At 40.9% G+C, this 25,195-nt stretch overlaps 1 protein-coding gene and 1 long non-coding RNA gene across 2 annotated transcripts in view; one reads left to right on the top strand and one right to left on the bottom strand.

The window, feature by feature from the left end:
* The window catches only part of NPSR1 (neuropeptide S receptor 1), a 152,885-nt gene that overhangs the window by 63,560 nt on the left and 64,130 nt on the right, over positions 1-25,195 (bottom strand). The window lies entirely within an intron of this gene.
* The window catches only part of LOC123383947, a 34,158-nt gene that overhangs the window by 1,991 nt on the left and 6,972 nt on the right, over positions 1-25,195 (top strand). The window contains exons 2-5 of the long non-coding RNA XR_006594388.1: positions 2,024-2,828; positions 4,932-5,057; positions 5,152-5,327; positions 9,003-9,086. This is a non-coding gene — a long non-coding RNA (uncharacterized LOC123383947). The remainder of the gene's footprint in view (positions 1-2,023; positions 2,829-4,931; positions 5,058-5,151; positions 5,328-9,002; positions 9,087-25,195) is intronic.

The raw sequence follows: 25,195 nt of genomic DNA, 5'->3' as shown, positions 1-25,195 counted from the left end.
CCTCCTGCTCTACAGTATAAACTACAAATCGTCCTACTGTGACTTTTGGAGCCTTCCTGCCTACCTCTTAGGTCTGATCTTTTCTGGTCCTATTACAAATTCATACCATAAGGGAAACTCTTTCCACCAGCAGTTATACTGACAGCTGGTTAATTGATCAAAACGTTGGTTAAAAAAAGGAAGCACGCACACAACCCCATCTTAAAACATTTTTATATAAAACATTAATGTGCATGTATTTATCCACTTCTTTAATGTAGGGCCAAGAGTTTTATTTGATTTTATGCATCATCTTTTTTTTGTGTGCAGAAAATACATCCATAATGCATCTTTTATGATTTCCAGTTTTGTTTTCTTTAAATTGGAAAACTTGAGATACCAGCGAAGCAATTTGAGGCAGAATCTCATTGTAGAGATTTTTATAATCCTTTTTCATTCTTTTATAGTTACATTCCCTGTGCTTAATTCTATTGCTTCTTTTAGTGACTCAGGAAAAAAAAAAAGTCTTTCCAATGTATCCAACTTAATTTTCACAGAAACAACCCTTTCATGTTGTTTATGTCCATTATATAGTTGTAATAATGAGAACAACTGGCATAAACTGGTTTGGGAACAGACCCCTGGGACTCCTATAACCTAAGTAGTGGGAGCAGAAATGGACAGCTTCTTAGGGACTATCCTGCTAGTCGTGGGAGCTAGTTAGTCAGGGTGTGTGAAGGATGGAGACTGTTGGTTAGTCCAGTAATGCATAAAGAAGATGCAGCCAACAGACCTTCTATGGGAGACCCTTACTGTTCCTTGACCATTCCTTGGCCGTTCACTCTGCCAGCCCCTTTCTTCATGTTGCTCCCTTCGCTTGGGAGTTTCTTTATGCACCTCTGCTTAAGGATATCCTAACTCCTCTGGGTTTAGTTCAAGGTTACCACCTTTATGAAGCCTTTTCTACATACTGGGATTGGTTGGTTACCTCCTCTGGGCCTCTCCCTAGCTTACCATCAAAGTACTATGACACATGAACACATTTATTTTTTGTATTTCTCTCTAATTTTGTTATGAGGGATAAAGATTTTTTTTAATGTGCTGTCATGTCTCCAGACCCTAACATCTTCTTATTACATGGCAAGAGCGTGGTAACTTTCTGGTAAATGAATGGTGACATTATCACTGCTGTTGCTTGATTGGCTGCCTCAGCAGATGTGGTTTCACAGAGCAGACTGAGTCCCATTAACTGTGTCCTTCAGAGTAGATTAAGGTAATGATTTTGGAGTCAAGATGCTGGAAGGAGGAATGTGATTGGAAATTTTGATCCCCAAGCAGAATTCTAAAAGAGCTCTCTAGATTCTAAGATCTCTGCTAGATGGTAAGCTCCTGATTAGTAGTGGCTGTGCCTCACTCATGTTTATAGCCTCATCTTTTTTCAGGGTGTCTTGTGAGATACTCAGTACTTGCAAGATAAAGGAGGAAATGGCCAACTGAACAGATTTGCAAAGCTCTTGAAAATGCAAGGCCACTAGTGAGGGATTCACCTACACAGAGAATGAGTTGAAGCACCATTTCTTAGGTTCTCCTTGCTCTCAGCTGATGTTCATATTTTCCCTTACAAAGCAGGACTACAGGAATAATGAACACTTAGCAAGCCGAGTAACTTTTTTTGGCAAATGAGTAGTACATGAGCATTTGTCACACTGGATAAGAGGACTACTGAATACAAACAATTTTAACAATGACTTTGACATTTCTGACAATGTAAGGTTATTTTAGCTTCAGCTATGGTGTTATGGACGAGAGGTGGTTTGGTTTTCCTGGAGGACACTGTAGATGGCAATGTCAACAGTGAATCTCCAGGGTATACAACGCTTCCAGCTCAACTCAACGTCTCTGGTGTGGTTGTTTGTTTTGTTTTTAAAGCAAGGGAGATGGTAATTGTTTGCTTGTGGTTGCATATGAAAACGTTTTTGATATTGCTAAGAGTCCTTCTCTTTCTCTCTCTCTCTCTCTCTTTTTTAACAACCAAATGCTTAAGGACTCTCTAAATGGAACAAGATTTGAAGACTTTATGTAAAAATTTGTTTATTGATGGCATTTGCATTACCCAACCTGTCAGGTACTTAACTGCCAATTAAAATTATTTCTCAAAACGGTAAGTTCTTGTGTTTCTAAGTTTTAGACTCATTTTGCAATACTAATATGATCCTGGCACTGTGCCCTTCACCAAGATTAAGTACAGGCTGAGCTTAATGGCCCAAACTGTCAACTCCACAGCTCTTTATTAATCCTGAGAAAGTGGCCCGCACCTCAGTCATTACTGCTCAATTAGGTAAATAACCATCACATCCATTCTCATCAGACCACTCTCTTCACAGAAAGCTGTTCCTGAGATGTTCAGTTAGTCTTAATAAGTCATGAATGTCGCTAGTGCCTCCCTTTTTCCATTGGTCCACCGAACAAATAAAAATCATGTGCCTGATTAAAGGAACACAAGTCATCCTGAAACCTATTCTCTGCTTCCATTGTGTGCAAAGGCAAGAATCTCAACACTTGAGGCCAACTGGCCAGTGTGGGTCATTGGTATTGCTGGGTGGTGAAGAACTCTTATATTCATATGTGTAAACATCAGGTTCAGCAAGAGCATATGTTTCCTTGAAGTGAGGACAAATAAGGCACTGAGTCACTGCCATTTCTCCTCCTCACTCCACTTTAGGGGGAAACTTCTGGAGGCATGACAGTACATCATCACCATTGCACAACGTGAGGATCAAACTGACTCTGGGTGTAAATACAAGACATGGACAACTTGTTTCCTCCTTTACTGAGAGTTTGCTTTCCTAGTAAGAATGGGCTTCCATCCATCCCATCAATGGTCTTGCATTTTTAAATATCCAAGAGAAGGGGAGGAGTTCCATTTGCAGTTATCCAAGAGAAGAATTCTTTTAATGGGTTTTTTTTCTGTGCAGTTCTTGCCCAAAGGCAGCTGAGTTGCAGCAGGTTGGCATGAAAGTTGTAAATTGTAATAAGAAATATTTGGTTCTCATTTCATCCTGCTGCAAAAAGGGGTAGACTTACACATAAGGAGGTGAGGCAGACATGGAGACAGGCTGCTCACATCCCTCTTGAAGAAAAACCTCACTGTCCAACTGTGGAGAGTGTGGTTTTCTGGCATCCTCCAGCTGTTAGATTGCTCAGGGTCTGTCCCAGCTTCCTAGTTGAGATCACTCTATTAGTGGTACAAGCTCTGCCAAGGACTGGGCAAGGTGTGAGTAGAAGGGTCTAGTCATTTCCATCTAGCATGGGAGTCCTACAGTGAGCTGGTAGAAACTGTAAGGTTGTCATCATATTCCGATGGGTCCTCTTATAATCTTTCTTCTTCCCTTTTCTCTTCATAGATGTTATATACCCTCCAATTTTTGCATGCTTAATTCTGTTTCAGCATCTGTCTCCCAAAGAACTCAACATGCAACAGGAGATAGGGCAGGAAGAGACACACGACCATTCATTGTCTAGAGAGAGTCTTTAAAGGCTGCCTCTGCATAATCTAAGATCTTAGCTCCTAGCCCAGTCCCGAGCTCCTACCCAATTTTCTGGAAGATAGTTTTCTGAAAAAAAAATTGATAAATAGGAGGCTCAGCCTTTGTTTAAACTTGATCTACAGTAAAGACCGTCTATGTTATTTTCTATAATGCATGCTTGTTAATTTATCTAGTTAATTTAATACATTTGGCATCCACTATGAAGACAGTGTTAATTAAATTAACTGATTGGCTCACAAGGTGAATACAACCAAGCCAATACTTGAGAGAATAGAACACCAAGAAATACTAGTTGTGATGAAGGTTCGGAGATAGGGCCATTGTTTTGCTGAACAGCAAAGATGCTGTTTATGGGGCAATTCTTTGTTGGGCTAGACCGTCCTGTGCATTGCAGAAAATGTGGCATCCCTGGATTGTGTGATAGTTCCAAATGCCCAAACATTTCTAAATGCCCCAGGACTGCCTCCAGTTGAGAATCACTTACAAGGCAAGCTGAGGTGTTCAAGGTCAGAGTTATTGAAAAGAGTCTGAGCTGTGGCATAATATATTGGGGCAAAAATGAGTTGTCTGTGTTGAGTGGGGAATGGAGCCAAAGCTCAGAGGGGACAGAAGATAGGAGCAAGCATGCAGAGGAAGGGAGCGGAACCAAATCACAGGGCCAGAAGAAAGCTGGAGGATTTGGGCCACGGTTGGTCACTAGAATAGCACAGTGAGATGAGAGCAATGCCTAGCCTAGTGGGTGATTGATTAAGGCAGAAACAGGGATCAGCCTGGGAATAAGAGAGCTGCCTGGGCTTCAGAGCTAGTACTCATACACTGGACACCCTACTGCCTTGGCCTGTTAGTTCCAGTGCATTTTATAAGGCCTTGGCCTCATCTTTCTAGGTGACATTCCCTTTTCCCCAAAAATAGCTCTCTGAGTCTGGGCAGAGGGTGGAGACAAATTTTTGGCTGACCGCCTTTGGCGTTGCGTGAAGGATTTAACATACGTTAGTTTAAGGGCACCTGGGTGGCTCAGTCGGTTAAGCGTCCGACTCCGGCTCAGGTAGTGATCTCATGGTTTGTGGGTTCGAGCCCACATAGGGCTCTGTGCTGGCAGCTCGGAGCCTGGAGCCTGCTTCAGATTCTGTGTCTCCCACTCTCTCTGCCCCTCCCCCACTTGCATTCTGTCTCTCCCTCTCGAAAATAAACATTAAAAAATTTAACATGCATTAGTTTATTTAATGCAGTGTTTGTATAAGTGTATCTGAGCCAAACTCTCTACCCTACACATAAATAGAATCAGTGACCATTGAGAGTCTGCATTCAAGTTTGGGTTCAGTGAAATTTGGAGTGTAAATTGGACTTTTATAGATTTCTAATTGAATAGAATAATTCTAATTAGATGAAATGATTCCGTCTAAGGTGCAGGACGACTATAGACACTCAGAAAAATCACAGAATCTTAGAGAAGCTGGGACACTATCACTGAACCAACATACGGACTTCTGCATGTGATAAGGATTAACCTCCATCAACAGTGGAGACCAGGTCAGGCATAATTTACACATAATCTCTTTCCGTCACCGTAATTGTCCAAAGGAAGGCAATAATGTAATTTCTGTATCTTGTGGTCATTATGCAGATTAAATTGAGTAAAGCACACAAAGCATGTATCTCGGTGCCGGTCACAAAGGAGGCTTTGAATGCATGGTCCCTGCTCTGCTCACTTCCCCAAGAGAGAAATGAAGTGATAAGAATTTAAGTAACGTGTTGAAAGCCACGCAAATGATAAGCACCGGAGCCAGGACTCACACCCAGGTACTTAGACCCTGCCACTTGATTTTGTAGAGCTTTCGAACTAAGAATGGTTTTTCAAATGTTTCAATAATTGAACAACATTACAAGAGTGAAAACACTTTGTGGCGCATGAAAATGATATGAAATTCAAATCGCAGTATCCACAAGGTTATTGGAACACAGCCATGCCCATTTGCTCACATATTGTCCATGGCTGCTTTCCTGCTACACCAGCTGAACTCGGTGACTGAGACAGAGATCATATGGCCCCCAAAGCCTAAAATGTTTAGATAAAGCTGGCCGACCCTTACTGCAGACCTTAGACCCCTGATCTTTCCTTTATGCCCAAGTGCTGGTGGATCCAGATTGCTTGTGACTTTGCCAAATTTTTCCGGCATTCTTGGGGAATTTTCAAACTGCCAGACAGGTTGCACTGAAGGGCTCCCTGCTGGCTTACATAGGAGAGTTTTGAAGGTACCAGATGGGAACAGATTCCTTCCTTTCATCTTAACAAAAATCCAATCTCACTCTCTTTCATCTTCAAAGGATCTGATTAATGAGGACACAAAGGGGGAGAGAGAACAATTCCTACTCTTGCACTGGGCCAGGCTGCCAGCTGGAGCTGCTGCCGTTTGAGCCCCACCTCCCCACATCTGACAGGTCCCCGAGCCCCCAGCCCTGCCCAGCGGACGTGGAGGCTGACTGCACAAGCTCCAGAGGCAGGGACCTGCTTTGTGTTGGCTTCTCCACTCACGGGCACTATGGTTTGGAGCAAGTCATGTAACCTCTGTCAGCATCAGTTTCCACAGGTCTACAGTGGGAGTAATGAAAACATCCATAGCGCAGGCAATTTGTAGGATTAAATGAGAAAATACATGTAAATAGTTCTTTGTTTTGCGAAGAGTTGGCTGAGTAAACATTCAGTAAATAGGAACCATTATTAGTATTTTTTTTTTCTGCCTACTTGTCAGCAGGGAAGAAGCTAATTTTCTGATCCCAGCTAAAATGCCCTGGGAGGTATTTTTAAAACATTTTTTAGAGTAACACTAGCACACAATACACAATTCAAGCAGTACAAATAATAAAAATAGATGTCTCACAATGTTCAAGGCAGCACTATTCATAATAGCCTTAAACTGGAAATTACCCAAATGCCCATCACGAGTAGAATGGAGAAATAAATTGTGCTATATTCATACAGTGGAGCCATTCAATAAAGAGTGTGAAGGGTCTACAATATGTGCAACAATGTTGACGAATCTCTTGAACAGAATGCTGTGCCAAAGGAGCCACACATAAAACGCATGCCTACTGTAAGGCTTCATCTGGAATATACAATAAGGGGAAGCTCTCCTCTGCTTCTGGGATTACCCTTGGCGGAGGTGAGGGGTGGGGGCTAGAAGGTGGTGGAAGGAGATCGGGGGAAACCAGCGGTGCTCTGTTTCTTGATTTGGCTTCTGGTTATATAGGTATACTCAGTTTGTGAACATTCATTAAACTGATATTGGTAATGTGTGCACAGGATTATTCTTCATACTTCAATATGAAGAATAAAAACTAAAAATAAGAAAGCCACCTTCCACCTACTCTTGACTTCCACTCACTCAACTCCGTCCTTAGAAGCAGCAAGTGTTACCATCAAACAGAATCGCCAGAGCTGGTCACTGAATGTACAAGAACGTGTCTGCATGGGTAGATTGTGGGTCTTTCATTCTTTCTTTGGATTTCCTGAGAGGAAGTTTTTGTGTTATTTTATAACATCTTTATTTTTAGAGCAGTTTTAGGGTCACAGCAAAATTGAGCAGGAGTACAATGAATTGCCATATACCCCCTGCCCTCACATATGCACAGCCTCTTCCATTATGAACGTCTCCCACTGGAGTGGTACATTTGTTACCATTAATGAAAATACTGACACATCATAATCACCTAAAGTCTATGGTTTACATTAGGATTTTCTCTTGATGATGTATGTCCCAGGATCTTGGACCAATATAGAATAAAATGGAACCAGCATTATAGATAGTATCACACAGAGTATATTCACTGCCCTAAAAATCCTGTCTGAAAGCAAGTTTTGATGTGCCTAGCCCTATGTCCAGTTGACCAGCTGTTACAAAAAACAGACCTCAGCAGAAGGAATGAGAGCAGAGGGGTTGGGAAGGGGCTCGGATGTTGGGTAACCCTCCTGGCCCTGGCAAGATTTCTGCAAATGTTTGTTGAACTGTCAAAGTGAATTTAAGGGCTTCAACGTGGCTGGGCCTTTTTCTTCGTGTTGGGTTGTTGTCACCTCATGCCTTCTTTGTGTCTCAAACTCCAGTTATCGTTTTGGGCAGCCCCGTTCGCACGCCTATTCCTGATGAGCACTAGGCCCGATCTGTGATTCTGAATAACATCCATCATCTCTCATTCTGAAGCTGTAACGGTGTCTGACAACAGGAAGGGATATTTGAAATCAGGCCACCATGAAATCCCTGGGAAGACATCCTCGTATTTCTGGACTTTTTATTCTGTCTTACCTTCCCTGCTGGTGACTTCCTCTTGCACTTTTGGCAGCATCAACAACCCCAGATGTTGTTACCCTTTAAGACCCACTGCAAGGGTTACCTCTGCATGGAGTTCCCCCCATGTGCCCCTGGAGGGCAGACTCTGACTTGTACCATTTCATCTAGTATTCCTTTAAGTGATCATCAGTCTATAATTATCCATTGCTGCCCACTAGGCTTCACATACCATATCATGTGCTAGACATCCCCCGAGGAAGAGAACCCCATCCCTGTCCTCAACTTGCTCACATTCTGGTGTCAAAGGGAGTCATGTAAAATAATTTAACACGTTTTTGCATGGTATCTGTACAAAGGATGGGGTGACCGATCAGCTCTGCTAGGGTAGGAGCCCAGAGGACAAGGTAGGCTTCACCGAGGTGCCCCTTGAGCTTTGTATCTCAAAGACTGAGCAGTGCTTTGCTAGACGGATGACAGCAAGAGAGCAGCATGCGTGACGGCGTGGAAGTATGAAGCACCCATCGCCATACATCGTTTAGGGTGTCATTTTATTTACTAGTCTTTCCAACTGGACTGTGACAGACTCATGGATGAGACTCATAACAGCCTTCTCTACTCCCCTAGTCAAGTTCTAGACACTAAAATTAGATGGAAACAAAAGATTAAGGGCAAACCCAGGAAGAGTCTTCTTAAAAGATTTAACTAAGGGCCTGAATTTTACATGTTCAGCAAATCTCCATTTTTAGTGTGCAGACTTCTCATCAGACTTGGAATACAAAGGAAACCTTCTAAAGAGATGAAACTGAACTTCAATTGGAGCAGGTTTTATAATCAGGGTCAAACTGTGATTAGCATCTTGTCACCTCTGTACTTTCTGCTTTATTCTACATCCCATGCCTGGGTCCCCAGGGCTTGCTTCTCCAGGTCTCAGGAGGATATGAATTATTTTGAGTGTAACTGGGTCTGGCCTGTGACATAGTCCTTGTTTGCCACTTAATTGCTCTGTGACCTTGGGCAACTTACTTAGACATCTTGGGTCTTTGTTGTTACCTTATAAAACTGAGATAAGTATGCATACTTACTTTGTCAAGATTAAATGTCATAAGTGTTTGGAACATAACAATAATGTAAGCTTTTCCTTCTTTTCTTCTCCTTACTTTCCTTTCTATCCCCTTCCCTCTTTCCTTAGCAGGATTGAGAAGAAATTTGGGGAAGAGAGAGCCTAAGAGTCAGACAATGAAGAGACTCTGAGCAGCTGATGGAGACTTTGGGAGAGGTAAATGGATGGGTAGAGAGAAATTTTAAGACACTTTGCTGGGTTTCTTACAATTTATCCCCACGGATAAATGCCATTGCAACTGAGAGGTTTCCTTTCTTTTTTATTTTTTCTTTTTTATTTTTTCAATATATGAAATTTATTGTCAAATTGGTTTCCATACAACACCCAGTGCTCATCCCAAAAGGTGCCCTCCTCAATACCCATCACCCACCCTCCCCTCCTTCCCACCCCCCATCAACCCTCAGTTTATTCTCAGTTTTTAAGAGTCTCTTAGGCTTTGGCTCTCTCCCACTCTAACCTCTTTTTTTTTTTTCCTTCCCCTCCCCCATGGGTTTCTGTTAAGTTTCTCAGGATCCACATAAGAGTGAAACCATATGGTATCTGTCTTTCTCTGTATGGCTTATTTCACTTAGCATCACACTGTCCAGTTCCATCCACGTTGCTACAAAGGGCCATATTTCATTCTTTCTCATTGCCACGTAGTACTCCATTGTGTATATAAACCACAATTTCTTTATCCATTCATCAGTTGATGGACATTTAGGCTCTTTCCATAATTTGGCTATTGTTGAGAGTGCTGCTATAAACACTGGGGTACAAGTGCCCCTATGCATCAGTACTCCTGTATCCCTTGGGTAAATTCCTAGCAGTGCTATTGCTGGGTCATAGGGTAGGTCTATTTTTAATTTTCTGAGGAACCTCCACACTGTTTTCCAGAGTGGCTGCACAATTTGCATTCCCACCAACAGTGCAAGAGGGTTCCAGTTTCTCCACATCCTGAGAGGTTTCCTTTAAAACTGAAGTTGGATGCTTCTTTGGAGCATGACATCAGGCTGAGACTGGCCACAAGGGGGCTCAGCTTTGTTGGGGTTGCACACCGTGCAGAGGAGGGATGGGATATTATTTATCTAGAAGTTTCAAGGTCATACTCTTGACCTTAGTGTGTGCCTGTCAGGCATTCCTTTAAGGGCTGTCACCTGGGAAAAGCATTCAACTTGAGACTAATATGTGGCTGGCTAAGGGCCTTTTCTCAGTAATATCTTGGAGCTTTGAAGTAGCTTATCCCCATTATTAGAGGGGATTAGGCAAAGATCCTCCATCCATTTGACAGGGATTCAGGCGCAGTGGGGAGATGGATGCAATGACCCAAGCTGTGTCTCCCGGACCTGTGTCTATGATTCCATAATGACTTGCCAGGACCCTTCTCTATGTCACCCACCCCACCCCCAGGCACGAGAGTCCCAACACCCCAGTTACTCTTCCCCACTCTCGTCCCCATTTCAGCCCACCAGAAGTAAAGGGCTCTCCATTGCAAACAAATCTAACTGACAGCTAATTTTCCAGGGCTAATGGTTGAAGCCACTTATGCTCTCCACAGTACTTTCATTTTAATGGGGGCATCAAACCTTGGCCCAGGAGGGACTCTTTAATGGAGGGATTCCAGGCAGTGTGGAATGCGGACAGGAGCAGAATGGGCTGGCAGCTTGCCCAAGGTCACACAGCAAGGTGGAGGCAGAGCTGTAAATAAAGCCCAGCCACCTCAACTCCCAATCTCACACTGCTGCCCCAGCCTAAGGCTGCCTCTTTTGGTCACCAAGGGGACTTCCGGCCCTATTCTTGAACTGTGTTAGTAACTGTGCCCAGGCCTGAGTGTGAAGAGTGTGATGTGAGACCCAAACAATCCTCCCCCACTGCCAGAACCCAGCATGAAGAATAGGAACGTGGAGGCGGCTTGATCAATAGATATTATGCAAATGCCTAGAGCAATAACATTCCCTTCCATTACCAAGCTAACAGTCCCAATAAAGAGCGTGCCTGGATTCTGACAGTTTTATTTTTCCTGGTTTGTCTGACGGAAACCAGGGTCTGACTGATGCCCACATGAAAGCATAAAAGGTACATGACTGGCAGAGGCCCAATTCCTTTTTCTCTGAAATAGAGGCCCTTGCACCATGAGCTTGCAACAGCCCGGCTCTGTGCACATCAATTATGTTCTCTGGCTGAGAGCCTTGCTGAGTAGTAAACATGCCTAGAGCCACGATGAGCCTCATTTGTGATGCAGCCCCCATAGAAGGGAAGCAGCCGGGCAGCGGTGCCCACATGCCCTCCCTCCTTCCCCTCTCCACCTCCTCCTGCCTGTCACGGCAGCTAAGGCATCCTGGGATCTGAGTATTTGTTACACTTTTGTTTGTAGTGTACAAGAAAAATAACATTCTTCATCTTCTAAACCTGAAATTAATTGCTAGTGTGAACTCCTACTCTGCTGGACGTCGAAAAATTAATTGCAGTCAATTAAGTGTTTACTCTTCCCCTGTCTCTGTAGTCCTCTTTAAGTTCTAGAAAACTTATGCAGTATTAAGTCGTGTGTGTGTGTGTGTGTGTGTGTGTGTGTGTGTGTGTGTGTATGGGTGCCTGCCTGTGTGCATGGCATCTGGTCCTAGGTGTCTTACCTTATACTCACTGGCGTCTACTAAGAAGTCCTCAATCCCATCTTGCTTTTGGTTGATCAGCAGATCAAAGTGATGCCTGCCTTGTTCCAGTTGCATGGCCCCTTTAGGCCACCAGCTCTCTCGTCCTTGGTTGCTCAGAATACATTCCTCTGTCCCTGCACCAGGATAAGGGCAGTCTCTGCAGACTGCATGTGGCTATTTCAGACTCTCTGCCTACACACCCACACAGATATTTCTTCTCACTTTCAGTGCTGGGTTGTGGGGAGGGGGAACCCCCCTCACTCACTCCCTGGACTACCTCTGGAGAATGTGGGTCACAGATCCCCTTGCCCTTGACTTTCTCTGACTTGTAGTTCCCCTCCCATATCCCTCTAATGTTTGTCCTGGAGTGGCTCAAGGCTCAAGGTCTCCTTCTCAGCAATGCCCTGATGTCTTGGCTCTTGTCTCCTGCACGTGTCTCCTCACCCTTTCCCATTTCTGGATCCAGGTAGTCTAGCTTTTCAGCTTTTCTTCCATATCACTTGAAATTCAAAAGCCAAGAAGTAGACTATTTTGTTTTCACATTCCTTTAATAAACCTTCGTTATGGCAGTAAAAGCCTCATGATATAGTTGTCCAAATGGAGGATTATGTAGCGATAGAAATGCTAAAGAGGAGAGGGGGAAGAACACATTGGTTGTGGAGCAAAAACATCATACGGTTACATTCGATTTTTTAAAAACTTGCTTGCAGTCATTCTCAAATAGAGTTCCAGAGAAAATTAAGCCTTAAGGAACATGATTGGAGTTTTCATCTTCTCAATGTTCCCAAGGTTGATACCTTCCCAAAGTTGCCCAGGGCATTTCCCCAGGGTAATTCTGGATGCAAGGGAGAAAAATAATTCATTAAAGCAACGGACACTTTGGGAAAGCAATTCTCAAAGTGTGATCTGAGGACCCCTCAGGGTCCCCGAGACCCTCGGTCTATCAGGTCAAAACTATTTTCATAGTAATACTAAGACTTTATTTGCCTTTTTTGACTCTCGTTCTCTCATGAGTGTCCTATGGCCTTTGGAAAATTCCTCTGTGCAAACAAACATCTGCGTACACACAGAAAATAGGTGTACAGCGATTTCATTGGAAATTATCAAGTAACCAGTATTATATTATATCACCTTTAAAAAATGTTAAAATAAAGCAGGGGATTATAAATTTGATGAGATTAAAAGGCAGCTGTAACTGAGCAGATATATTAAAACAAGAACAAAATAGAACTTTTAGAAATGAAGAGAAATTATGTAATAATTAAAATTAAAATCTCAATAAACATGCTAAATAGAAGACTAGAACCAGATGAATAGAGAACTGTAAGCTTGAAGATAGGTCCGAAGAAATCACCCTGAAGGCAATAAAGACAAGGAGGTGGATCAAAGAGAAGTTAAAACCCATAGTGAATAGAATGAGAAAGTCCAACACAAATCTCATTGGAGTTCTAGAAGATGATAAAGAGAAAGGAAAAGAGGCACTATTCAAAGAGATAGTGGCTATGAATTTTCTGGAACTGAAGGACACCAATCCTCAGATATAAGAAAACTGACAAAGTCTGGGTTTTAAATTTCCCACACAATTCTCAGACAGTATTTCAGATTTAGGATGAGGAAATCATGTGTGTTGTTTTGAATCACAAACCAAATGGAGTGTCTATTATGAACAGAAGGCCTAGGAGATCAGGGTTTCTTAATGCAACTCCTAGAGTTTCAAACATAAAAAAGTCATGAGGAGACTTTATCTGATTCCAAGGCCAAGGCTAGGAAGAAAACCTGGCCATAAACATTCACTTTGGTGGTTCAACAAATATTTGTTGAAGCCTTGCCAGGCTCCAAGAAAGTCACCCAGCCTCAGGACTCCTTCCCACCTCCTCTGCTTTCCCTTATCTTCTATCTAAGGTCCACTTCTCCTTTATGGCAGTCAGTCAAACTGCACACAAGACTAGGCACATGAATACTTGCTCTAAGGAAAGAAGAAAAAGGAAGCACCTAACATAAAAATACAAAATGTTGTGTGTTTTTAAGGTTGTATTTATTTAAGTAATCTCTACACCCAACTTGGGGTCCAAACTCACAACCATGAGATCAAGAGTTGTATGCTTTTCTGACAGAGCCAGCCAGACACCCCCCAAAACACAAAATGTTTTAAAAAAAGAATACATCAGATAAATATTAACTAAAACAAAGATGCTATAGATACATCAATACAAGATAAAATCTTAAAGGCTAACAGCATTGCTGAAGATAAAAAGAGTTACTGAATATTGATTAAAAGTTTAATTCACTGGGAAGATGTAGGAATTCTAAATCTTTTAGAATAAATAAAATAAAAAATAATAGAACTATAGGGAGAAGTAGACAAATCTACCACCATACCTACAGATTTTAGCAATTTCTTTTAATTATTTATAGATCAAGTAGATAAAAAATCACTAAGAATAGAAAAGATTTGAATTATACAATAAACAAACTTGACCTGATATAAATATATAAGTAATGCCCCTCAGATCTGGAGAACACATATTTTCGAAGGCACCTAGCACATTATGAAATTGATATGCATTAGACCATGTGTCATGTTTCATCCAATTTCAAAATATCTAAAACATGCAAGACATTAAGCTAACAATAGCAAAGACATAACTAGACAAGCCTGGTACTTTTGAAAATTAAAAAACATACTTCTAAATAATTATTTGTCCAAGAATAAATCATAATAAAAATCATAGATTAATTAATCATAATGATATAGTAAGGAAAATAGTAGCTGTCAGAACTTGTGAGAGGAAATTCAAGTATCTTTGAGAAATACTTGTAATCCCTAAATGCCTATATTAGAAAAGAAATAAGTATGAAAGTAAATTAAGTAACTTAAGAAGCCAGAAAAGAGTGGAAGTGGTATTACTGAAAATGGCAGAGTAAGGAAATCCCTGAACTCTCAAAATCAACTTTCAAAGAACGCTGAAATATAGTAAAAAACTTACAACAACCAGGGGAAAGCCTAAGAATTTGTTGCATTGTGGTAAGAGAGTGCTACAACATTTTACACTGCCTTCCTTCCATACCCTAGTCCCCAGATCAGCAATGGCCATAAAGACACCACATTCCTGGTGCAGGTTGCTACTGCCATAGGGATCAATACAAATCTCATTCTCAAAGAGCTGTGGTTGTATGTTTTGACTTGTCCAGCAGCTCCCTTTAAGCACTGGTACAAAGTGTGCCTTCATTTCACCTGGCTTGGAGTGTTCTCAGAACTGAAACACTTCCCAAGTGGTACTTGCTGAAAACATTTAAAGACAAAGGTATTGAATACGGCAGTATGGACCAAAGAATAATAATAGGGACAAAGCAATAGAGAGATCAAAAAGCCTGGGAAAGATGAGGTTGGGAGAGAAGATATTTGGGGGAATAAAGGCTGAAAGCACCCATAAATACAGGTGAACCAAGGTCACATGCAGGACTCAGGGATGCGTGAATTCTCTGACAAGTCTGGAGAGAACCTTAATCTTTCACTTCTGGGCATCTCAGAAGGAGAAGAGAGAAACAGAAAAGAGTAGAAAGAATATTTGAAGAAATAATGGCCCAAACGCTCCCCAATTTGAAGAAAGACATGACACTACACTTGCAAAAATCCCAATGAACTCCAAGCAGGATAAACTTATAGAGATCTACACAAAGACACATTATAGTTAAACTGTTGAAATCCAAAGAGAAAGACAGAATCTTAAAAGCAGCACAAGAGAACTGACATGTCATATATAAGGGATCCTGCATAAGATTAACAGCATATTTCTCTTCTGAAACCATGGAGGCCAGAAGGCAGTGGGATGACATATTTAAAGTGCTGAAAGAAAAAACTGTCAGTCAAGTTTTATATGCAGCAAAACCAGCTTTTAAACATGAAACAGAAGTGCCTGGGTGGCCTAGTCAGTTAAGCATCCAAATTTGACTCAGGTCATGATCTCATGGCCTGTGAATTTAAGCCTCACGTTGGGCTCTGTGCTGACAGCTCAGTGCCTGGAGTCTGCTTCTGGTTCTGTGTCTTCCTCTCTTTCTGCCCCTCCCCAGCTCACACTCAGTCTCTCTAAAATAAATAAATAAATAAATAAATAAATAAATAAATAAATAAATAGATAAATAAATAAATAAGAAAGAGAAATTAAGATATCCCGAGATGAAAAATGAAAAGTTCTTCAGCCATGAACATGCCCCAGGAGAAATGTTAAAGGGAGTCCTTCAGGCTGAAATGAAAGGCCACAAAACAGCAAGTAGAAACCATGTGAAAAAATAAAGAACGGTAAGATTCATGGCAAAGGTAAATATAAAAGCTAGTATATTATATTTCAGGTTTGTAACTCTTCATTTTCGTTCACTATGCTTTAAAAGACAATTGCACAAAACAGTAATGACAAATTTATGTTAATGGATATGTGCTGTGTAAAGATGTAATTTGTCACTTGCAACAGGAAAAAAGAATGAAGATGTAAAAGCACAAAGTTTTTGTATACTGTTGAAACTAAGTTGGTATTAATTTTCAAACCTGATTGTACGAATTATAACAGCTACAAAGTTAAGATACCAATTGTAATCCCCTGGGTAACCACTAAGAAAAAATAAACTGAAAAAAATAAAAACTATACACCAAAAACATCAATTATTCACAAAAAGAGGCAGTAATAAAAGAATACAGGAACAAAAAAGCTATAAACAGAAAACAAATAGAAAAATGGCAGAAGACTTGCCTTGTAATTACTTTAGATGTAAATGGATTAAACTGTCTAATCAAAAGGTACAGAATTGATAAGAATCATTATCCAGCTATATGCTGTCTAAAAGACACTCACTTTAGATTCAAAGACACAAATAAGATGAAACTGAAAGGATGGGGGGCAAAATCCATGCAAATAGTAACCAAAAGAGAGCTGGTGTGGTATCACTAGTTCATTCATTCAATGAATATTTATTAAATGGCCCACTATGTGCCAGACACTCTTCTAAATATAGTGAATGAAATAGATAAACATCTTTCTCTAATGGAGCTTACACTCCAGGGGCCATTACTGGATATATTTGAAGGTTGAGACAACTGAATTTCCTGATAGACTGGAAATAGAGTGTGAAAGGAAGAGTCAAACATATCTCTGAGGTTTTTGTTCTGAGTAGCTCTAAGAATGGTACTGCCATCAATTGAAACGGTACCATGTTTTCTAGATCTCACACTTACCAGGAACCACATTTTCTAGATTCTCCTTCCCCATGTTGTACCAGGTTACAATTTTCAATGTGAAATTTGAGAAGTAAAAGAGGAGAGACCATTCTGTCAGTAGGCCATAGAAAACATATGTATAGGCAGCTGCAAGATTTACGGTGGCTTCTCAGGCTTTTGGAAGAGACTGTTTTGCTTCTGCAGTTGAGACAGTTGGTGGGAGCTTTGCCAGAGAACTTGAGAATTGCTGCTGTACTCAAGGGAATATTTGAGAACCACTGGCTTTTGGGGGATCTTTCATTGACCACCTGGATTCTTTTTTAAAGTTTTTTTTTTTTCATGTTTATTTATTTATTTTGAGAGAGAGAAAGAGTACAAGTGGGGGAGAGAGAGAGAGAGAGAGAGAGAGAGAGAGAGAGAGAGAATCCCTAGCAGGCTCTACACTGTCAGCACAGAGCCTGACGCAGGGTTCGATCTCACGAACTATGAGATCATGACCTGAGCTGAAATCAAGAGTCAGATGCTTAACAGACTGAGCCACCCCCGACACCTCAACCATCTGGCTTCTTGGTCTTCATTCCTCCAGCTCTATTAACATTTGAGAAAGTACCCATTTAACTGCTATATTCCTATAATACTTAGAGTGACTTTAATTTATAGACAAATCCAAACTGATACAGATGGGAAAGGATCCAAATGAAGTAGGTGTAGGGAGAGAATATCAGGAATTTAGCTCTGGGCATGGATTGTTTGAACATCTTTTTGTGGCAATGTCTAGTAGGGTTGTATATTCAAGTCTAGAATTTAGGAGTGAGGTCTAGTCTGGAGATACAAATGGGAAAGTTATTGGCATATAGATGAGGTGTAAAGTCGTGCTGCTCTATGAGATCACCAAAGATGTGGGTGTGGCTAGGAAAGTGTAAAGGTCTGAGGACCAAGTTCTGGGACACCCAAAACTAATTGATCAGGGAGAAAACGAGAAACAGGGAAAGGCGACAGGGAAGAAGGAACCAGTGGGGTGGGATAAAAATCAGGAGAGTATGTTGTTCTGGAAGGCAAGCTTGGAAAGCACTTCAGGGAGCAGGGAGTGATTAGCTATGTCAAATTCTGCTGACAGGTCAATGAAGATGTCTGAGAACTGAATGTCAGTTATGTTTACCATAAACATGGAAGCTAGAGAAAGTAGAAAGTTGCGAGAGAAGGAGGATCGTATGTTTTATCATCACTACCACCAACAGTTTTCCACATTCTTTTTTCTGTGCAAAGCTTTACTTTATATAGCTGAAGTCCATTGTGCATATATAGTTCTTTATCTTGCTTTTCATTTACTTTATGAGATTTTTTGTATACCATTACAAATTTATTATTAACATTATTTTTAATGGTACCTTGTATTCTTTGAGGGGAGGTAGCATATGTTAGTTAGCTGTTCCTTCAATGTTGGACATTTAAGTTGTTTACAATTTTCTGCTGTTATAAATAGCCCTGTGATAAAAATCTCTTTGCAAAAAGCATCATCAGCAGTTTTAGATGACTTCCCTAGGGTAGATTATCAAAACGTTAACTGCTATTTTTTTTTAAAAGAACATTTTTAAGGCCGTGTTTCAGGCTTTTGGAAATTAACTCATTAAGCATTACTTTGCACAAGATATCTGTTTTGTTTTCTCAAGAGCCTGAGGTAAAGAACTTTCATTTTTTTTCAGCTCTTCTATTCCAATAATCACCCAATTTATTTTTTGGAGGGAAGAAGGAAGGCTGGCGTGGCATTTATGGGGAACATATGTGTAGGATCCAAATATATATTCATTCATTCATTCATCTATTTATTCATTCATTTATTCATTTATCAAAGTCAGCAAAATAGAAAAGAGGAACTCTGGTATAAGGGGCTCTGGGATAAGAAACAAGAGAGACAGCCCTGTTGTGAATGGCACAGGCTGGCCTTCATTTTAGCTCTTTCTTCCAGAATGGTCTTTTCTCTGAAACCTCTGGGGCCTCCCCATAAAGCATGGCCATAACTATCATAGAGACTGGGGAAGGAACATAGTAATCCATGGGCTATTCCTGGGGTTCATGGGACGGACTCTGGTGAGGCCTAAGGGAATGGAAAATTGGAGGCTCGCTGAAGTTTTACTGGGCACCTGTTGCTTTGCTTGCCCTGCATATATTTCTGCTGACGACAGTATCTCAATTATCCTTTCCCCAACCAGGTCTCAATACACATGATTTAGGTGGCGTTAACTCCATTCCTCCTACCAAGGATGGAGTCATGACCCAGAAATAGCCAGTCAGAGGAGTTCACCCATGGTCATAGTAATTAACTACTAGCTCTAAGGATAATGTAAGCCTTGTGCTGCTGGGGTCCTTTGTGCAGAGATCCTGCCTAAGAGGAAAATACAACCATTAAATGGTTGAGAATTGCAAGAGAAAACAGGTAATGCCAGCAAGAGATGAAAGAGAACATACTTGCAGGTAGACATTGGTTTTCAAGAAGACTGAAATCTAATAATTTCTATGCAACATCATGGCCATTTAAACCAATTTGCACTCTGCAAAGAGTGCACTCTGAGGAGACACTCCACCTCAATCTTAAAGAAATGATAAATCTGATCCCAGAGAGGATCAAAATCTTCATGATGAAATATTGATATTTTACTATCTAGATCTTCCTTGAGAGCAGGCATCTACAGTCAAGCCATTTTTTTGTTGCAGCTGTTGAGAGGATAGGATTTTCCTAACACTAGCCAACCAATTTGAAAGAAATATTTTTCAAATATTAGAGGCTTTCTTTGCTGTTGTAGGTTTGTAGGACAGGCTAGGTTTTGAAGTGACTATAAGCTGTAGTCTATTCAAAGCTTGAAATGTGTTTAGCTCTGAGAAGGTCCTCCATATTTTCCATCTTTTTTTTTAAATTTTTTTTTCAACGTTTTTATTTATTTTTGGGACAGAGAGAGACTGAGCATGAACGGGGGAGGGGCAGAGAGAGAGGGAGACACAGGATCGGAAACAGGCTCCAGGCTCTGAGCCATCAGCCCAGAGCCTGACGCGGGGCTTGAACTCACGGACCGTGAGATCGTGACCTGGCTGAAGTCGGACGCTTAACCGACTGCGCCACCCAGGCGCCCCCATATTTTCCATCTTAAGTGTTGTGTCACCCTATCCTCCAAGCTGTCCAAGACCTGCACCTTGAAATTAGATATTTCCTGTTCCTCCATTTCTATCAGTCATCATCAACTTCTACCTCCTGAATTTTTTTTGAAAACATCCACATCTATTGCCTTTGATGGTTTGCACTGGCATTTTCAACTCTCATCTTGCAACAGAATCATTTGGGGGAACTTTGAAGAATATTGGTGCCCAGGTGTCACTCCCAGAGATTCTAATGTAATTGATCTGGAATGGTATTCAGGAATCTGCAGTTTCAAAAGCTCCCCAACTGACTCTAATATCCAGCCAGCGTTGAGAACCACTGGACTGGAGACTAACTTGAGATCCTTAACATCTTTTTAGGATTATGAAAATATTCTCCTAAATTGTCACCTTGACTCTCCCAGTCTGGTTCCTTCCCAACCTGTCCTCCACACCACTTCCTGGGAAATCTTTTGGGGGAATTGGTTTCTAGGGAAACCTATCCGACGCTGTCACTCTCATGATTGTGACCCTTCTGTGATTCTAACCTAAGTGCATTGCTGGAAACACAACCTCACAGTGGGCTAGCCAACTCCCTCTGCTCAATATCAACACCTATGCTGTTCCTCTCCCAGTTTATCCTATGGGAGTACCAAAGTAGTCTTTGGTGTTCAAAAGAAAAATATCTCAAGGCAGTTGTGACACTCTATTTTCTTAGATGTCACATAATTTCTTTCCATACAGTGTGGTATGCTATAACTAAAAAATTTGTGACTTCCCTGACTCCATAAATGCAGAACTAAGGTAATTTAAATAGTAATAACAGTACATTTTGTCACGAAAATAACCTCCACACAATGTTGCATTACATTTCTATAGTAACACTGACCAAGAATGATGAATGGGTTATGTATTCCAGTAGAGTCCACATTTGTACAGAGGTGGGATTAAGAAGCCCTCTCCTCACAAAACCCTGTTATCTAAATTCTGCAAAGGAAAAAATAATTCCTAAAATGTCCAACCAACTTTTATTTTTCAGCACATGTCATCAAAGCCTTAACGATGCGTTTGCTGTGCATGGGTTCCTGTAAAGAGTCAGACACCTGCTAACACTGCAAGTTCACCACCATTTGACCATTCATTTACTGTATCTCTAACTGCATGAGCAATTTTTGAATTGGTTAGGGCAGTCGTTAAAACAGATTCCCGAATCACCTTTTCTTCTTTCTAAACGCTATACTCATTATCATTCAAACTTTAACAAATAGGTGAGTTAACATTTCTCTGTCATTTACCCACACCTTCTTTTCTTCTGTCCAAGAACTCATAATCTCTCACTCTTTACGGCCACCACGAGAATTGGCAGTTGACACCCTTTTTGTGCCCACTTTTTACAAAAGAACAGCCTCGTTGTAAAAGTGTGCGTGTGTATTTGCGGATAAAGACACAAAACGATGTTTAGTAGAGCTGTGACTTCTGGGTGGTCAGCTAGTCTCATTCGCTAGTTCGGTGATGTACTGTCACAGTAATCTTAAACTGTGGATCAGTCAGATTTAGCCTCGGCAAAATTAAAATTGCTGAAACATCGTGGACCTCTGCTACGGGTACCCGAATAGTCCAAAAGCCACCCTAGGAGTCTGGTCTAGATAAACCGAAGAGTCTAAAAGCAACCCTGGGAATGCTCACTGAGTTGCCCGGATGTTGAGCCATTGGAGACAATGGGTTTTTCCCATGCCAGGAGATGGAGCCTCCCTTGTACTCAACTTCTTGGGTCTCCAGCAGGCGGCTGGCTTTCCTAAACAACTAGAGTAAACAACTGACATCTAAACCACCCTGCCTAGTGCTAGTCCTTTCCTTGCCACCATGATTCCCTTCCCCATCGCTGAAGAACTTGCCCTATCCCTTGATAAATAAGAGAGGTGAACAGCTAGAGAAGCTGGCTCTCTTTCCTGGGAGGTACACTCGAGACTTGCCCCAGCACTTGCCAGGGTGAGAGGTTAGAGAAACACGCTCTTTTTTACTGACGCTTGCTTTGCAAATTTCATCGAGAATTCTGTTACCCGTAACCTGTGAGGTGAACTTCAACCTGAGCCCTGCACATGATAAACTTTTGGTGGCACTTGTGAATTCTGGGAAGTGAGAAGTCAACATGTCGCTTGTTTTTATTATGACACTACTGTGCCCCATCCTGTCTTGTGACCCTCTCCTTTTGCACGTTTTATTCTTCTGCCTATATTCCTTTCCTCCACTGACCACCTGGAAACCTCTAGTGGGACTTCAAGATCCATCTGTGCAGTATTAACCCTCACCCCCTGGTCCTCATCCAAAGCAGAGAAAAAAATCACACTCTCCTCCGTGCTACTGACAGGTGCAACAGACCTAGGAGATTCTTAGTACTGAGGCATTATTTTTCAGGATTGGCCCATCCAAGGAGCCAAGGTTTATCACGGCTATATATTTTTTATGTATACTTAATTTTTTTATTACGTAAGAAGTATGTATTTCTGAAAAATTAAAAAGTGCCGAAAAGCTAAATATGACCCAGAAATAAAAACTTCCTAATGTTTTGTTGATGCCATTTTGGATTTTATTAAGAAGAAATGACCTGATGCCCTACCAATTTCTTGAAACCTACTTTCTTTTCTTAATAGGAAAACATGGCAGTTCCTTGTTATTCTTATTTGCATTTATTTACTTAGTGGCAACATTTAACATTTAAAGTTTGCTTACTGGTAAAATTGAATTTCTGTTTTGTATTTTACCTGTTCACATATTTGTGTTTATTTCTTTATATTAAGTATTTATCTTCTTATTAATTTGTCAAAAGTCTTTATTTGGTGAGCAAATTAACTGGTTATCAGCTATGCAAATATTACTCATATTGTAAATATTCTGATCAGTTTATAATTTTATTTTTTAAATTTCCCTTTATAATTTAAATTTGGTATTTTATATATTTTAGTCAAATTTGTTAGCCTTTCTTAATAATTTCTACCTTGATTTCACATTTAGAAAAGTCCTTCCTCGCCCTAAATATTAAAATTTTTTTCCTAAAAACAATTTCATGTTTATATTGGAACATTTAACTTACTTTATGGCTTACTTAAGTATGCCTCCTTTCTTTTTTTCTCTTCCTCTCTTCCTTCCTCCAGCAAACGCTTTTTGACCTACCATTCTGTTCAGGCATTCAATTTTTTTTTAATGTTTACTTATTTCTTGAGAGAGAGAGACAGAGAGACAGAGTGTGAGCGGGGGAGGTGCAGAGAGAGAGAGAGAGAGACAGAATCTGAAGCAGGCTTCAGGCTCTGAGCTGTCAGCATAGAGCCTGACATGGGGCTCAAACCCACGAACTGCAAGATCAAGACCTGAGCTGAAGTCGGACACTTAACTGACTGAGCCACCCAGGCACCTCTGCACTCAATTGTTTTTGACACTGAGTAAACACCTGTGAACAAAGATGATATGGTTCCTGTCTTCATAGAGTAAAATATTCTAATAAAAAAAAGATAATAAACACAAAAAAACAAGTAAATATAGATTATAGTGTTACAGAGTGACAAGTGTTAACAAAATATGAAAGGGGTAAGGAACTAGAGAATGGGATGGGAGTACCTTATATAAATAAGAGATGGCTTCTCTCTATTGGTTCCTAGGTTGCTTATTTCTTCACAGCAGACTGAGATCTGTTAGCTCAAAAGCCACTGGCACCAAAATCAAAACTTTACATCCAATTATTTTAAATACAGCCCCAAGTAACAGGCATTTAGCCATTGAAAGCCTGCCTGCTTTGTGTACCCTGAAACTGTGTCCAACATCTGCTAGGCGCAGATAAGATAAATTCTGGGGGTGTATAGACCTCAAACTGATGCTGTCAACTTTGGAGCTGTCTGGTGCCAGTGAGTGGCATCATCTGGACACATAATCCTCTCCCTGATCCTACTCCCCGCTTGACCTCCTCTGCTTCTGAGCAGTGAACTTGCACCATAGCCTCTAGATCATGCTGATGTGAAGAGCTTCCTCACATACAAACTTGTTAAAGTAGCCCCTAAATAACGCTTGTGTGCATTACCAGTCAGACCTTTTTCATTGATTGGCCTGGAAATCCCTCAAACCCCCTGCAGGGTGCTATCTTAGGGAGGCCGAGGAAGGCCTCGTTCAGGAGGGAACACTGAGCAGAGACCAGGAACAGCAGAGACAGCTTTGGTGGAAGACTGTTCAAGTCAGAGGGAAGAGCAAGCCCAGAGAGCTGCAGGCAGCACAGAGTTAGGTATGTGCTGGGAGGCAGGAGCATCAGTCAGCCCCAGCACATGCATCCTGCCAACTGTTTATTCAGTCATCTTCCCCTTGCCCCCTATTCATTTCAAAAGCACTTTTCTTATATCGTCAAGTCTTATGGATATTTGATTTGTTTCTGGCCTTTCATTCTGTTCCTTCACTTTCAAATCTTAAGCCAACACAGACTTGTTTTAAGATGAGCAGCTACATTTTACTTATTGTTTTCGTTTTAGAAAGCTCCTTGGGGGGTGCCTGAGTGGCTCAGTCAATTAGGCTTCCAACTTTTGATTCCGGCTCAGGTCATGATCTCACAGTTTGTGAGATTGAGCCCTGTGTCGGGCTCTTTGCTGTTAGTGCAGAACCTGCTTGCTTCTCTCTCTCCCTCTCTCTCTGTGCCTCCACAGCTCATCCTCACTCTCTCTCGCTCTCAAAAATAAATAAATAAACATTAAAAAAAAACAGAGAAAACTTCTTGGAAAATTTCAAAAGTGTATGTTTCCTGATGTGCTTTAAAATAATATCTGCTAGTTCTCCCTCTCTCTCTGCTCCTCCCTCACTTGTGCTCTCTCTCTTTCTCTCTCTCTCTCTCTCTCTCTCTCAAAAAATAAAAAATAAACTTAAAAAAATAATAATATCTGCTAGTTTTAAATTAAAAATCTATTTGGAGTCTTCACCTGAATTGCATGAAACTAAAATTTTGATTTGGGGATAACTGGAGTCTTTACAAGGTGGTGTCTTTTGACCAGAAACATTTAATGGATTTTTAATTACTAAATTTTTAAAATGTCACTTAGTTAACTGTTCCTATAAGTCACTACATTTATTTTAAAGTGTATTCACATGCATTTCATGTTTTGGTCGCTCTAGGAAAATGTAATCTGCAGGGTTTTTTATATTTTCTAATAGGTTATTGCTATTATATAGGAAAGCTAATTGCTTTTTATATTTGTTGGCTTTATAATCAGCTACTTTAATTAAATCTCTTATTAGGCCCAATGGGTTTCCAAACAATCTTGCATTTT

The sequence above is a fragment of the Felis catus genome, chromosome A2 (assembly GCF_018350175.1).
Source record: "Felis catus isolate Fca126 chromosome A2, F.catus_Fca126_mat1.0, whole genome shotgun sequence".
NCBI lineage: Eukaryota > Metazoa > Chordata > Mammalia > Carnivora > Felidae > Felis > Felis catus.
Note: the sequence above shows the minus strand (reverse complement) of the source record. Positions and strands in the feature narration are given on the sequence as shown.